This window comes from Somniosus microcephalus, chromosome 12 (assembly GCF_052327205.1).
Source record: "Somniosus microcephalus isolate GS21.2 chromosome 12, FLI_Smic_1.0, whole genome shotgun sequence".
Lineage (NCBI taxonomy): Eukaryota > Metazoa > Chordata > Chondrichthyes > Squaliformes > Somniosidae > Somniosus > Somniosus microcephalus.
Window position 1 is genome coordinate 137,158,807 of NC_140998.1, and position 16,072 is coordinate 137,174,878.

At 47.6% G+C, this 16,072-nt stretch overlaps 1 long non-coding RNA gene across 1 annotated transcript; it reads left to right on the forward strand.

Moving 5' to 3' along the window:
* The first annotated feature begins 1,805 nt into the window (after positions 1-1,805).
* Positions 1,806-12,856, forward strand: LOC147109553 (uncharacterized). Its single transcript, XR_015080306.1, has 2 exons — positions 1,806-2,689; positions 10,899-12,856. It is a non-coding gene; the product is annotated as an uncharacterized LOC147109553 (long non-coding RNA).
* Positions 12,857-16,072: the final 3,216 nt, after the last annotated feature.

Sequence of the window (16,072 nt, forward strand, 5' to 3'; positions counted from 1 at the left end):
AAGATGGAATCACTGCAATAGTTAGAAATGATATTGGGTCAAAGGATCAGGATAGTGAAACAGTTTGGGTGGAGATAAGGAATAATAAGGGGAAAAAGTCACTAGTGGGTGTAGTTTATAGGCTTCCTAACAGTTGCAACTCTATTGGTCGGGGTATAAATCAGGAAATAGTTGGGGCTTGTAATAAGGGAACAGCTATAATCATGGGAGATTTTAACTTTCATATTGACTGGACAAATCAAATTGGGCAGGGCAGCCTTGAGGAAGAGTTCACAGAGTACATTAGGGATGGGTTCCTTGAGCAGTATGTTACTGAACCAACCAGGGGGCAGGCAATCTTAGATCTGGTCCTGTGTAATGAGACACGATTAATAAAAAATGTCCTAGTAAAGGATCTCCTTGGAATGAGTGACCATAACATGGTTGAATTCCAAATTCAGTTGGAGGGTGAGAGAGTTGGATCTCAAACCAGTGTACTAAGCTTAAATAAAGGAGACTATGAAGGTATGAGAGCAGAGTTGACTAAAGTGGACTGGGAAAATAGATTAAGGTGTGAGACGGTACATGAGCAGTGGTGTACATTCAAGAAGATATTTCACAACTTTCAAGAAAAATATATTCCACTGAGGAAAAAAGGGGCGTAAAAAAAAAGACAGCCATCCGTGGCTAAGTAAAGTAATAAAGGATAGTATCCGACTGAAAACAAGGGCATATAAAGTAGCCAAATCTAGTGGGAGGATAGAAGATTGGGAAGCATTTAAATGGCAGCAAAGAATAACTAAAAGATTAATTAAGAAAGGGAAGATAGACTATGAAAGTAAACTAGCAAAAAATATAAAAAGATAGCAAGAGTTTCTACAGTTATATAAAAAGAAAAAGGGTGGCTAAAGTGAATGTTGGTCCCTTAGAGGACGAGACCGGGAAATTAGTAGTGGGGAACATGGAGATGGCAAAAACGCTGAACAAATACTTTGTATCAGTCTTTACAGTAGAGGACACTAAAAATATCCCAACACTGGGCAAACAGGGGGCTATGGGGGGGAGGAGCTAAACACGATTACAATCACTAAGGAGATGGTACTCGGTAAGATAATGGGACTTAAGGCGGATAAATCCGCTGGACCTGATGGCTTACATCCTAGGGTCTTGAGAGAAGTAGCGGTAGGGATTGCGGATGCATTGGTGGTAATTTTCCAAAATTCCCTGGATTCAGGAAAGGACCTAGCAGATTGGAAAACTGCAAATGTAACGCCCTTATTTAAAAAGGGAAGTAGACAAAAGGCTGGAAACTATAGACCAGTTAGCCTAACATCTGTGGTTGGTAAAATGTTGGAGTCCATTATTAAGGAAGCAGTAACAGGACATTTGGATAAGCATAATTTAATCGGACAGAGTCAGCATTGTTTTATGAAGGGGATGTCATGTTTGAGAAATTTGCTCGAATTCTTTGAGGACGCAACAAACAGGGTGGATAAGGGGGAACCAGTGGATGTGGTGTATTTGGACATCCAAAAGGCATTTGACAAGGTGCCACACAAAAGATTACTGCACAAGATAAAAAATCACGGGATTGGGGGTAATATACTGGCATGGGTGGAAGATTGGCTATCTAACAGAAAACAGAGAGTGGGGATAAATGGTCATTCTCGGGTTGGCAATCAGTAACTAGTGGTGTTCCGCAGGGGTCAGTGCTGGGACCCCAACTCTTTACAATCTATATTAACGATTTGGAGGAGGGGACCAAGTGCAACGTATCCAAATTTGCCGATGATACAAAGATGGAGGGAAAGCAGTGAGTGATGAGGAAATCTACATGATATAAGGGGTTAATTTCAAGTGCTTGCTGGGTAAAAGTTTTCAGACCTGACACTGGGCAAGTGTCGATGTGTAACTAGAGCTATTGTAAGTACTCGGACTGCAGCCAGGAACAGATGCCTGCCCACCTAATGAGAATGTAGAAGTGAAATAATGAGTTTCTTTGATGTACCAATGACCTGATAACTTGTGACCGAAAGCAAAGCTAGCCTCCCTATATATATGATTAAAGAGGACCTCCGGTTACACGATTCATGCCCTGTTATAGATTAACGGTTGACTTATGTGTCCAGGATCCTTCTGTCAATATGTTATTTCTACCTGATGATTAATCTAAAATGTATCCTGATAGAGGAACAAAGGAATGTCAATCAAACTTGTTTGTTACACTGTATAAATATGGAACGCTTACGCTGTATCATTGGAATAGTAGCCTCACCCCTTGAGTGGAGGTGCTGATTCCCCTTGCAAGTGAAGTAAAATAAAAGGCCTGTCCGTCTGACGAATCCAAGTGTGTATTGAGTCATTACCCAGAGCTAAGAAGTAAGGCACTTCTACAATTTGGAGGTTCCACCGAGATGGCTTGCTGTACCAATTGGTGAGTTAACAGACGCTGAGTACGGTGCTAGGTTGGGAAAATCCCATCGGCCGAAGGTGGTGTTTTGTCACATTTTTGGGACTTTCCCTGCCAGAAGCATAGCTGCGCATAGTCTGTTTATTCCATTGGACAGTACTGCCATCGGGTAATTGACTCACAAGGTTCGGAGGTTAAACTGCCGTTGTGACTGCTTCCCTTTCAGAAACGGAACAGAGGACCAGCCATGAGGCGCTGACGCCCCGCGAACAGGATCGTGCAGAAAAGGACTGTATAAAGGTACCAGAGAGAGAAGGTTAAGTCAGGAATTTGATTAACTAAGGAGCTAGCGATTTATTGGAAATTGAACTAGCAAGGTTCCAGCTTGCTGAGAGAGAAGGTTAAGTCAGGAATTTGATTAACTAAGGAGCTAGCGATTTATTGGAAATTGAACTAGCAAGGTTCCAGCTTGCTGAGAGAGAAGGTTAAGTCAGGAATTTGATTAACTAAGGAGCTAGCGATTTACTGGAAATTGAACTAGCAAGGTTCCAGCTTGAAGTTAGCTGGGACAAATTGAAGGCCCTTTTTGCTAAAAATTTGGCTAAAGGGAGTAGGGTAGAAGGAGAGAAGAGCTTGAAGTTAGCTGGGACAAATTGAAGGCCCTTTTTGCTAAAGATTTGGCTAAAGGGAGTAGGGTAGAAGGAGAGAAGAGCTTGAAGTTAGCTGGGACAAATTGAAGGCCCTTTTTGCTAAAGATTTGGCTAAAGGGAATAGGGTAAAAAAAAAAGAGAGGAGTGGGCGGTTGTCTGAAACACAGTGTCAATGTTTAATGTTTATGAGAGTGAGTATTTAACTACTTGTTATTATCAATCAACTTTGCAGCTTTGTCCAGTAAGGCTGCATAGGTTGGGGATTTAGTAACACTTTGGTTGTTGTTTAACAAGTGTATTGTTTATTGTTTATTGTTATATGTATTAATGTTTAGTCATGTCTGATCTGTAGAGGCGTCCCACGCAGATCATAGAGTGTTACGGAATTGTTGTATGTTTTAACTAAAATATTTAAGCTGAAAAAAAAACTGCAGAAGGGGTTGGAAAAGACCCAAGCCGGGGAAGTGAGTCCCGCGGCGGAATGTATGGTTGAGAAAATAGTGATGTCTTTTACATGATCCACTAAGCTATTGTGGATTCAGTATTTTCCCCAGTTAGAAATACCTTCCACGAGGGTTGAGAACCCGCGAGTTTTATACGTATGTATAGTTTATTAATCTGATCTGTAGGGGCGTACAACGCAGATCATGGATTGTCACGGGAGTTTAGATTGTTTTAAGTGAACCATTTAAGCTGCTAAAATGGGTGCTAGCACCAGTAAGCCACCCGAGAAAGGCACGCCAGCAGCCTTTATGTTAAAGAACTGGTCAATCATCCATTGATCACCTACCAAATTGGTCCAAATGGACTGTAAATAAGACTAGACCCTTTCCCTCAGATAGTCATTTAACATAGAAAGAATTACTTGCCTCGAGGAATGTTTAACGGACAAGAGAGAAATAGAGAACAGCCAGATAAAAAGACTGCCTCTATGTTTGTTGAGTCAGAAAAAAAAATTAATTACCCCGAAGAAACACCTTTCTCCTCTATTATGGTAGGATAACAAGGTAACTATAGAAGGATGAATAGAGGGGAATATAGAGGAAGACGTGGTAGAGTAAGAGGGTATGGACGATCTGGTAATTGTTACAATTGCGGACAACCCGGACATTGGGCAAACCAATGCCCTGCGAAAAATCGTCAGAACCAAACCTCCAATAATGGACCTCCGTTAGAGAATAAAGGTCCTAATTTCACTGTCCATAACCCTTTTTTGGACCAGTCAGGAGGTTACCCTACAAACGGACAGGGATTTAGGAGAAATAGAGATCAGAATTACTGACTGACACCAGCAGCCCCAGGCGCCACAGACCACCAAATGCCCGTTGTTTCTTTAAATTCACGCAGCAAACCTGAAATTAAAATGCAAATAGCTGGGAGACCTATGTCATTTTAGTAGATACAGGAGCAACCTTTTCGGTGTTAGGGAAAGGATATTCTGAAGGAATGCCTATTAATGGGAAAAAGACCCCGATAGCTGGATTGGCTGGAATACTACAATGCTTGAATCAATCGACTCCCCCCACAGTAAAAGTAGAAGAATTTGAGGAAGAACACTCCTTTCTGTTATCAGGAGATGTCTCTATGAATTTATGTGGAAGAGACTTGCTGTGCAAAATGAATGCTACAATCATTTGCTCCCCATCAGGAGTAACGGTAGAAATCCAAGTAGATAAGGCATATGCGTACCCAGTAACAGAAATAAAACACCCTGGGCTAGATTTTCAGTTTAGGCAGTTTTGGGGCGCTAGCTTTAGCGCCCGCCCGAAGTTAGCGCCCGCCCCAAAGTAGCGCCCCGTTGCCGGGAATTCAGTGGCTTCGCCCTAAGAGGTTGGTGGAGCGCTAAAAGAGGCGTTCCACTACTCTCTTTAGGCGCTAAGCCGGCGGTCCAGAGGGATAGCGCCCAGGCGGGGCGCAGCACGGGTGCGGTCATTTTTGCACTGACAGCAGACCCCGTGGTGCCGACCAGCTCTTAAAGGGGGAAGGGACGAATTGGTCTGCTGCCACGCCCTGCACACTGCAGCCTTGCAAAGAGGCCTCAACACTACTGCTCAGCCCCAGGGAGTCATGGCAACGCCAGAGAAGGCCCGTCAGCGTGCCCTGCGCTTCTCAGAGGGTGATCTGGACATCATGCTCACAGCTCTGGAGGTGAGGCGCAAGATCTTGTTTCCAGACAGTGGGAGGAATCCAACCCACCACGACTACACCAAAGCCTGGAAGCAGATCGCCCAGAGGGTGACGTTCACCGGCGAGGCCCCCAGGACCCACACACAATGCCGTAAGAAGTACAACGATCTGACCAGGATTGTGAGGGTGAGTAGCCTTTCCAGTCTCCTCCTCATTCTTGCATGTACACCTGACATGATGGGCAAAGGGACCTGAAAGTCCTTTTGGCCAGCCCTCAGCCAGCAGCATTGGGACAGTCATGAGCATCAAATGGCCATTCGGCACTCTACACTTTGGCCAAGCTATTCCACCATGGGAGGCAGTGCTCACTACATCAGGGCTTCACTCTGTCCAAGCTATTCCACCATGGGAGGCAGTGCACACTACATCAGGGCTTCACTCTGTCCAAGCTATTCCACCATGGGAGGCAGTGCACACTACATCAGGGCTTCACTCTGTCCAAGCTATTCCACCATGGGAGGCAGTGCACACTACATCAGGGCTTCACTCTGTCCAAGCTATTCCACCATGGGAGGCAGTGCACACTACATCAGGGCTTCACTCTGTCCAAGCTATTCCACCATGGGAGGCAGTGCACACTACATCAGGGCTTCACTCTGTCCAAGCTATTCCACCATGGGAGGCAGTGCACACTACATCAGGGCTTCACTGCGCACTTACAGCCCGTCCTTTCTCTTGCAGGCTAAAGTAGCGTTTAATCGCCAGGCCCGTGCCAGGGGTGGCCGCGCCAAGCTGCAGAAGCTCACTCGGCTGGAGGAGCGCGTGTGTGTGCTCATGGGAGCACGTGTGATTGTCCCCACAGCGTGCGGTGTATCCGACCCTCCACTGCCCGGCAATGGTAAGGACCTCGCCTTTTGGCCCTCTCGCGTCGCACTGGCCCATCCGAGCTACCTCCTTTGCCACTGTCCCACCAATGCGCTGAATCCCACCAGTCCTAACTCCCTCGCTGACGCCGTCTCCTCACTCTGAAGCTACTCTTGTGCATTCCTGCTTTCAGCTGGTGACGACCAGGACCCTGAGGCTGCCAGTGACAGCACCTCCAACCAGGAGGAGGAGGAGGAGCAAGCCGGACCTTCGGGGGAACAGTCACGTCCCGCAGGAGAGGAGGAAATGCTCGACACCTCCTCACTGGACGAGTGCCTGGAGGAACTGTCGCAGGGCAATGCAGCTTCTGGGACCAGTGGCGTCCAGCCACCCAGCAGCCGTGCGCGTGGCCCGCGGCCTTCCCCCCAAAGGGGGGAAGGATCAGAGGGGAGTGCTGCTGCTCGGCACACTCGCCGTCACCAACGCGGCAAGGGTCCCCTAGTTCGGCCCCCTCCTCCCCAGCGGGAGAGTCGCGACTCCAGTCCGGACACCTTCACTTCGGAGGAGGTGCGGAAGCTCGATCAGATGGCCGACGACTCGGACCGGCGCCACACGGAGCTCATGAGCGTGGTGGGGCGCATGCCTGAGGCCATCGAGTCGCTGGCGACCAGTGTGCGCGAGTTCGGGGCAGCAACTGCCGCGACTGGCCGCATGCTAACTGATGCCGTCAAGACCCTGGCGGATGTGATGCGCGCGCACACCAGGACCACAGGGCCACTCACTGCTGCCACACGCGCTGTCTCAGGCAGGCATCGCCAGGGCAGGCGCCGCGCTGGACCATCCCAGCAAGCCGGCCGTCGGCTGATTGCTGCGGATCCTGCAGTGTGGGCCCGGCCGAGTGCCACCGCGCCACAGCACCAGCCAGCGCATCCCAGACGCCAGCTGGCCCACATTGCACCATCCGTCGCCGCCATTCCCCCTCTGGGGCGTCAAGGGCAAGCGGCTGCAGCTGATGGTGGCCAGGCTCAGGCGCGCCACTCAGGAGACGGCCCCTCGAGGCCCAAACGCCGTGTAGGCCGCCCCCCAGCGGCATCTGGCGGAAGGGCATCTGAGCCTCAGGCGCCTTCCCCCAGCCTCGCAGCAGCCACTGGGCAGAGCTTGCGAAGGAGCAGCAGGCAGGGCAGGGGAGGCAAAATGCTGGCCAAGGTCTCGCCCTCGCGGGCCACTCAGTAGAGGGTGTGGCCAGCTTTCCTTTAATATGGCGGTGGCCATCTTTATTTTGCCCATGGTTGTGCTTTTGGAGGGCTTTTTTTTTGCGTTAGGCCGACGTTGAGGCCCGGTTTCAATAAAGGTGGAGTGGCTCCTCCCCAGTTTGTGGGAGTGAGTCGTTTGTTGGGCTTTTTGTGGGGCCCGTTTATTGTTTTTGGGGATTCATGTGGGAAGGGCTTTCCATTTTTGTTTAATAAAAAATTATCTTTATTCATGCAGTCTCCATGGTTGTTCTTCTTAGTGTTTGTTGGCTTCGCCGGCTGAGGGCTTGCGGAGCAGCTGCATTCATCTTCCCTCATGGCCCCTGGCCATTCCCTGACAGGGGGCTTAGAAGTACCGTGTAATAAGGTGGCGTCGTGCGGCCCTTGGCCCTGGTCGCTCCCTCCTGGGAACGTACTCCTGCTCCTCCTCCTCCTCCTCCTCCTCCTCCTCATGCTCCTCCTGCTCCTCCTCCTGAGGTGCTGGTCCAACGTCAGGTGGCAGTGCCTGAGTCCTGCGGATAGCCAGGTTGTGTAGCATGCAGCAAACCACCACAAATTGGGAGACCCGGTCCGGCGAATACTGGAGAGCTCCTCCGGAGCGATCAAGGCAGCGGAACCGCTGCTTGAGGACCCCAATAGTTAGCTCGATGATGTTGCGGGTGGTTTGATGGCTCTCGTTGTAGGCCTCTTCAGCAGCGGTCCTGGGCGCGCGGAGCGGGGTCATGAGCCAGGTGCACAAAGGATAGCCTTTGTCCCCGAGTAGCCATCCTCTTGGGGGAGGCTGTGCCTGGAACATGTCATGCACAGTACTCTGCCGCAGGATAAAGGCATCGTGGCTGCTGCCTGGGAAGCTGGCATTGACTGCCATGATGCGCTGCTTGTGGTCACAGACCAGCTGCACATTCAGAGAATGGTAGCCCTTCCTGTTGCGATACTGCTCGCCATGCTCCAGAGGGGCCCGCAAAGCCACATGCGTACAGTCAATGGCGCCCTGCACCAAGGGGAATTCCCCGAGTCTGGAAAATCCCAATGCGCGCTGATGCTGGCTCTCCAGGGCCATGGGGAAGGAGATGAATTGGCTTCTCCTTCTGAACAGTGCTTCTGTCACCTGGCGGATGCAGCGATGCGCGCCGTACTGGGAGATGTTTGCTATGTCCCCAGCAGCGTATTGGAAGGAGCCGGTGGCATAGAAGTTCAATGCCACTGTCACCTTCACTTCCACCGACAGAGACGTCCTGCACCTGAGCTTTGGCCGCAGATCTCGGCGAAGCAGGTGGCAGACCTCTGCAATCACCTCCTTTCGGAATCGGAGCCTTTTAACACATCGCGCGGCACTCATGTTTAGGTAGGAGCGCTGCTGGCGGTATAGCCTGACTGGGTAAGGCCTACGTGGCCGACGCCTGTAGCCCCCTCTGCCTCTAGCCAGGGCTGCCCCTCTCACAATGCGTCTGCGAGCCCTACGGACATGGAGCTGCAGCTCCGCGTTGGCACCCCATGCAACCCCCATCAAATCCTGGCAAACACTCTAATTTCCAAATGGCCACTTGCAGCGCTGTTGCCTGAGTCCAAAAATACCTGGCTCTTGCTGCTTGAAACCAGTTAGCTATCCTCCTTGTTGTGTCTCCAGAAATGCGTTGCACAAGACTGTTTTCTGAAATAATGGATGGCCTTTATACTGGAGAGGACGTTCCCTTTAATTAGCGCCCCCCGGGGCCCGCGCTGGTTGTGTTGCGTTCCTTTTTCCAAACGCTCCGGCCGCCCGCCGCACAATGGGGCGGTCCGACTGAAGTTTGCAATCGGGGCGGCCAAAGGGCGTTGCACGAGGATGTGACGTCATTTTCTGCGCGCGCAGCCGGGCGGGCGCTAAACTTTGCGCCGGCGCTAACGGGCAACTTAATTTGGGGCGGGGCGCAAACTGCGCTGCGCCCGGGCGCTACACGCATAGCGCCCGGAAATCACTTCTCTTAAGGCGCTAACTGCTGGCGCAAGCAACTGAAAATCTAGCCCCCTGTTCTTTACGCATGGGAAATTGCCGACCCAAGTTTGAGTCCCAAACTCGTCAGTCTGTTAGGAGCGTGGGGACAAGCTCCATAAAACAATACCAGGAATCCCTGAAACTAGGCAAATGGCATTCAAAATTGCACTGCACGGCCTGCTATGACAAAACAGGACAAGATTTAAAATACCTCCTAACTATTAGACTGCACAGCCCTATAAAGTTACAATTAATCCAGCTGCACCATTACCCAAAAGGTCACAGTATCCATTGTCAGAGAAAGCAGAAAAAGGAATTGAGCCAGTGATGGAATCATTGTTAAAACAGGGAGTTAACGCCGGATAGAATAAAGGTTGTTTGCAACACATCGTTGCCAAAAACTAAAAGAGAAATGAAGCATTTTCTAGGAATGACTGGCTATTGTAGACAATGAATACATGAGCATGACAAATTTGGAAAATTCGCGGTTACCTGACTTCCTCGGGAACCCAGATTAAAAATGCACAAGAAGTGAAAAATCTTTTACTAGCTATTCAGAGACGTAAACAGATTGCAATTATTAAGTGCCAAGCGCACACGGGGCATTTGGACAAGGTTGCGCTTGGAAACGCTGCTGCAGATAGCGCTGCTAAGTCAGTAGCTATATCAAGTACTGAACGACAAGTTTCAGCCTTCCCTGTTAGGGAAAAGCCAGAGATACCGCAGCCCCCGTCCTTAGATGATGTGCTGACCCATCAAGATAGGGCCAGTTCTGATGAAGTAAAGGAATGGGTTGTTAATCATTGTTTTAAAAACACTGACGGCTTATGGGTTCATCATGACGGCCGCATGGTGGCACCCAAATCATTACTATCACCAATTGCCCGATGTGTTCATAAATTCACCCATGCGGGCAAAGGGGGGATGGCGGACTATATCCTTAAGACCTGGTATGCACCAGGAATCTCAAAATTGGCAAAACAAATTTGTGAAAATTGTATTATCTGCCAGAACATGAATGCAAAAAAATAAATAAAGAAGGTACAGCCCGCATCCCATCCAAACCCCATGGGTCCTTTTGTACACTTGCAAATGGATTTTATTGAACTACCTGTATGTATGAGCTTTAAATATGTATTAGTTATTATTGATATGTTTTCAAGATGGATTGAAGCTTTTCCTTGCAGAAAGAATGACGCTACCACTGTTGCTAAATGTTTATTGAAGGACATTGTACCTCGCTTTGGGATACCAGCAAAACTGTCAAGTGACAATGGGTCCCATTTTACGGGAACAGTGATTAAGGAACTATGCAAAGCCTTACAGATTAGCCAGCACCTCCATTGCAGTTATCATCCACAGTCGGCTGGACTAGTGGAAAGATATAACGGGATGCTGAAAAACAAGCTTGCAAAACTGTGTAAAGAAACTGGACTTAAATGGATTGATCTGTTACCCATAGCTTTAATGACAATGCGGTCTGCTGCCAACAGAACTACAGGATTGTCGCCTCACGAGATCGTCATGGGAAGACCACAAAGATTGCCTTTTTCGACACCTTTAACAGCTAAACAAATGGACATTCATAAAATGGAGGAAGATATGTTGAGTTATTGCATTGCACTAACCAAATGCATTTCTAGTTTCCATCAACAGGTGAAGGAAGCCCAGGTCGATCCCACTGAAGGAAAGTGCCATACTTTCGAGCCAGGAGATAACGTCTATATAAAAATCTTCAAGCGAAAGAATAGCCTTCAACCCAGATTTGAGGGACCCTTCCAAGTACTCCTGACCACAAACACCGCTGTAAAAGTAAAGGAGCGACCAACATGGATACACGCGTCCCATTGTAAGAAGGCATCAGTCGAAGATAATACACTGCCAAGATGAACTGGATTTGGACTTTAACAAGACTGTTCTCTTTGTCAACGATAATTGAAACTGCCATATTGATTTACCCAGATCCCCTGAAGGGCAAACCATGCATAGAAGAATGTGTACTTTTAAACAGTGATTTCTTTTATATTATATGCTATAACGAGACTATGAAGGTTCAGCTTCAGGATCACACTATGCAGGTACCCCCGTATCAACCCCTGAGTCTTAGGATTAGGCAGGATAAGATAGTAGAAGAAGATAGATGGAGTAAGTGCAAATGTAACTACACTTTGACTAAAACTACTACTAAACCACCGGGCGCAGTCGAATGGCCCTATTGGGGACGGTGGAACCTGTCCACAGTACAAAATTTGACTAGTAAAAAAAAAATCTGGAAAGGAGAACAAGGAATAGGAATGATGCACCAGATATGGAACAAATTTGAAGCCTATAATAACACCTATTTCATCTGTGGGCATAGAGCATACCCCTGGTTACCACAAAATTGGACTGGGTCATGTTATTTGGGATATGTAGTGCCTTATATACATCACATTTCATCTTTGGATAGCCACCCTGGGACACGAGCAAAACGAGCCATTACAGAAACTGAAAGGTTCTTTGCTATAGCATTTCCCTGGTATGGAACAGGGAAGATAGCAAGAGAATCTATAAACATGGCAGCAGTGTTGGAACAAATAGCCAATGATACTGCAGATGCTCTTAGTGATGTAAACGCAGAAATGGTGGCTTTGCGCACTGTTGCCTTACAAAACCGCATGGCTCTGGACTATTTGTTGGCAAAAGAAGGGGGCACATGTGCAATCATAAAAACCGAATGTTGCACCTATATCCCAGATAGTTCGGAGAATATCACCAATCTGGTAAACCACATAAAGAAGGCTGTAGAGAAACTACGTCAACCTGAACCATGGTCCATGTGGGATTGGATTTCAGGATGGGGAGGAGCATTGGGAAAGCAAATTTTGGAAGCTTTTATCGCAATTGTGATGATAATAATTTTAATTAGTTTATTGATTGGTTGTTTAAAATTATTGTGTACAAAAGTCCTTTCCTTATTAGCGTCAACTCCTCCAGTACCAATGATGTCTGAATATGAGGATATTAAGGGTGAGACCTTTGATGTAGAGTTTTTTAAACTTAGCGAAATAGATTGTCCTTAGAAAGGACAAAAGGGGGAATGAGGAAATCTACATGATATAAGGGGTTAATTTCAAGTGCTTGCTGGGTAAAAGTTTTCAGATTTGACACTGGGCAAGTGTCGATGTGTAACTAGAGCTATTGTAAGTACTCAGACTGCAGCCAGGAACAGATGCCTGCCCACCTAATGAGAATGTAGAAGTGAAATAATGAGTTTCTTTGATGTACCAATGACCTGATAACTTGTGACCGAAAGCAAAGCTAGCCTCCCTATATATATGATTAAAGAGGACCTCCGGTTACACGATTCATGCCCTGTTATAGATTAACGGTTGACTTATGTGTCCAGGATCCTTCTGTCAATATGTTATTTCTACCTGATGATTAATCTAAAATGTATCCTGATAGAGGAACAAAGGAATGTCAATCAAACTTGTTTGTTACACTGTATAAATATGGAACGCTTACGCTGTATCATTGGAATAGTAGCCTCACCCCTTGAGTGGAGGTGCTGATTCCCCTTGCAAGAGAAGTAAAATAAAAGGCCTGTCCGTCTGACGAATCCAAGTGTGTATTGAGTCATTACCCAGAGCTAAGAAGTAAGGCACTTCTACAATTAGGAGGACATAAAAAACCTGCAAAAGGACATAGACAAGCTAAGTGAATGGGCAGAAATTTGGCAGATGGAATATAATGTTGGAAAGTGTGAGGTTATGCACTTTGGCAGAAAAAATCAAAGAGCAAGTTATTATCTAAATGGAGAGAAACTGCAAAGCGCTACAGTACAAAGGGATCTGGGGGTCCTGGTGCATGAAACACAGAAGGTTAGTATGCAGGTGCAGCAGGTGATCAGGAAGGCCAATGGAATCTTGGCTTTTATTGCAAGGGGGATGGAGTATAAAAGCAGGGAAGTCTTGCTTCAGTTATACAGGGTACTGGTGAGGTCACACCTGGAATACTGCGTACAGTTTTGGTTTCCATATTTAAGAAAAGATATACTTGCTCTCGAGGCAGTTCAGAGAAGGTTCACTCGGTTGATTCCGGAGATGAGGGGGTTGACTTATGAGGAAAGGTTGAGTAGGTTGGGCCTCTACTCATTGGAATTCAGAAGAATGAGAGGCGATCTTATCAAAACATATAAGATTGTGATGGGGCTTGATCGGGTGGATGTGGGGAGGATGTTTCCACTGATGGGTGAGACTAGAACTAGGGGGCATAATCTTAGAATAAGGGGCTGCCCTTTCAAAACTGAGATGAGGAGAAACTTCTGCACTCAGAGGGTAGTAAATCTATGGAATTTGCTACCTCAGAGAGCTGTGGAAGCTGCGACATTAAATAAATTTAAAATGGAGATAGACAGTTTCCTAGCTGATAAGGGAATTAGGGGTTACGGGGAGCGGGCAGGGAAGTGGACGTGAGTCTAGGTTTGGATCAGCCATGATCCTATTGAATGGTGGAGCAGGCCCAAGGGGCCATATGGCCTACTCCTGCTCCTACTTCTTATGTTCTTATGTTCTTATATAACAAAGGATGGATGAAGGTTTCAGCAGCAGATGAGCTGAGGCAAGAACGCCAATGGATGATGTTACGGAGGTGGAAGTAGGCGGTCTTTGTTATGCTGCAGATATGTGGTTGGAGCTAATTTCAGCGTCAAATATGACACCAAGGTTGCAAACAGTGTGGTTCAGTCTCAGACAGATGTTAGAGAGAGGGATGGAGTCAGTGGCTAGGGAACGGAGTTTATGGCAGGGACCGAAAACAATGGGCTGGGTTTTCATTGAGGTGTCAGGTAGGAGGCGGGACTATAACTTCCGGGTTGTAGTCCCGCCTCCATCGAGTTCTAGCCAACCCACGCGATTTTAACTTGATTGACCTTGTTGAGCCTGCCCAGCGGGCTCAGCAGGCCAATTAAGGGCCACCCAGAAACAGGTGACATCACAGATTGATATTTCATCTGTCAAGACCTTTTGACAGATGAAATATCAGCGTTTCACAGCTGTTTGAAGCTGTCAAACACTGACAATCTGTATTCTAAGTTAATTCCTTCCTCTCAGGATGATTTAGAGATCTCCATGGAACAGAAAGCTGAATGCTGCAATTTTTGACAGCTCGCAGCCATTCTGCTTTCTGTGCCGGTGAGATGAGGGACTCCCGAGACCTGAAGGAAGGAAGGCTGTAAAGGTAAGTAAATGTCTGTAAAACGTCTTTAAACACTTTACACACACCAAACACACTTACCTTTGCACTCATGCACCCATTACTCAACTGAACACCGGACATCTCGACCCCTCCAAGCCCTTCATCCCGACAGTCCGCCTCCTCTAACTTGGCATGGTTTGGAGCCGTTGGGAATCCCACACTTCAACATTAAAAATAGGGATTAGGCTAAAAACTGCCTGTTAACTACCTGTTAACAGGCAGTTAATTGGCACTAATCCCCTTCCCACCTCGGGGGGCGGGTCCCAGTGCGGGGCGGGTACCCGCCTCCTTTGAAACTGGCATGGAGGCGGGTTGGGGCGGGATGGGGTCGGGACCCCCGATTTCAGGATTTTAACCCCCCACACACCTCCAATCCCGCCTCCACGGCCCAATGAAAATCCTGCCCAATGGCTTTGGTCTTCCCAATATTTAATTGGAGAAAATTTTAGCTCATGCAGAACTGTATGTCGGACAAGCAGTCTGACAATTTAGAGACTGTGGAGGGGTCGAGAGACGTGGTGGTGAGGTAGAGCTGGGTGTTGTCAGCGTACATGTGGAAACTGACGCTGTGTTTTCACATAATGTCGCCAAGGGACAGTATGTAGATGAGAAATAGGAGGGGACCAAGGATAGATCCTTGGGGGACACCAGAGGTAACAATGCGGGAGCGGGAAGAGAAGCCATTGCAGATGATTCTTCGGTTACGATTAGATAGATAAGAATGGAACCAGGGGAATGCAGTCCCACCCAGCTGGACGATGGTGGAGAGGCTTTGGAGAAGGCTGGAGTGGTCAACTGTGTCAAAGGCCACAGACAAGTCAAGAAGGATGAGGAGGGATAGTTTACCTTTGTCACAATCACAAAGGATTTATTTGTGACTTTGATGAGAGCCGTTTTGGTACTATGGCAGGGGCGGAAACCTGATTGGAGGGATTCAAACGTGGAATTGCGGGAAAGATGGGCATGGATTTGGGAGGCGACAACATGTTCAAGGACTTTGGAGAGGAAAGGGAGGTTGGAGATGGGGCGGTAGTTTTCAAGGACAGCTGGGTCAAGTGTTGGTTTTTTGAGGAGAGACCACACCTTGAGTATTGTGTGCAGTTTTGGTCACCTTATCCAAGGAAGGATGTTCTTGCCATGGAGAGAGTGCAGCGAAGATTCACCAGACTGATATCTGGGATGGCGGGAATGACGTATGAAGAGAGATTGGGTCGATTAGGCTTATATTCGCTAGAGTTTAGAAGAATGAGAGGGGATCTCATTGAAACTTATAAAATTCTAACAGGACTAGACAGACTAGATGCAGGAAGGCTGTTCCCGATGGTGGGGGAGTCCAGAACCAGGGGTCACAGTCTAAGGATAAGGGGTAAGCCATTTATGACTGAGATGAGGAGGAATTTCTTCACCCAGAGAGTGGTGAACCTGTGGAATTCTCTACCACAGAAGACAGTTGAGGCCAATTCATTAAATATATTCAAGAAGGAGTTAGATATATTTCTTAAGGCTAAGGGGATCAAGGGATATGGGGAAAAAGCAGTGACAGGGTACTGAATTTGGATGATCAGCCATGATTGCATTG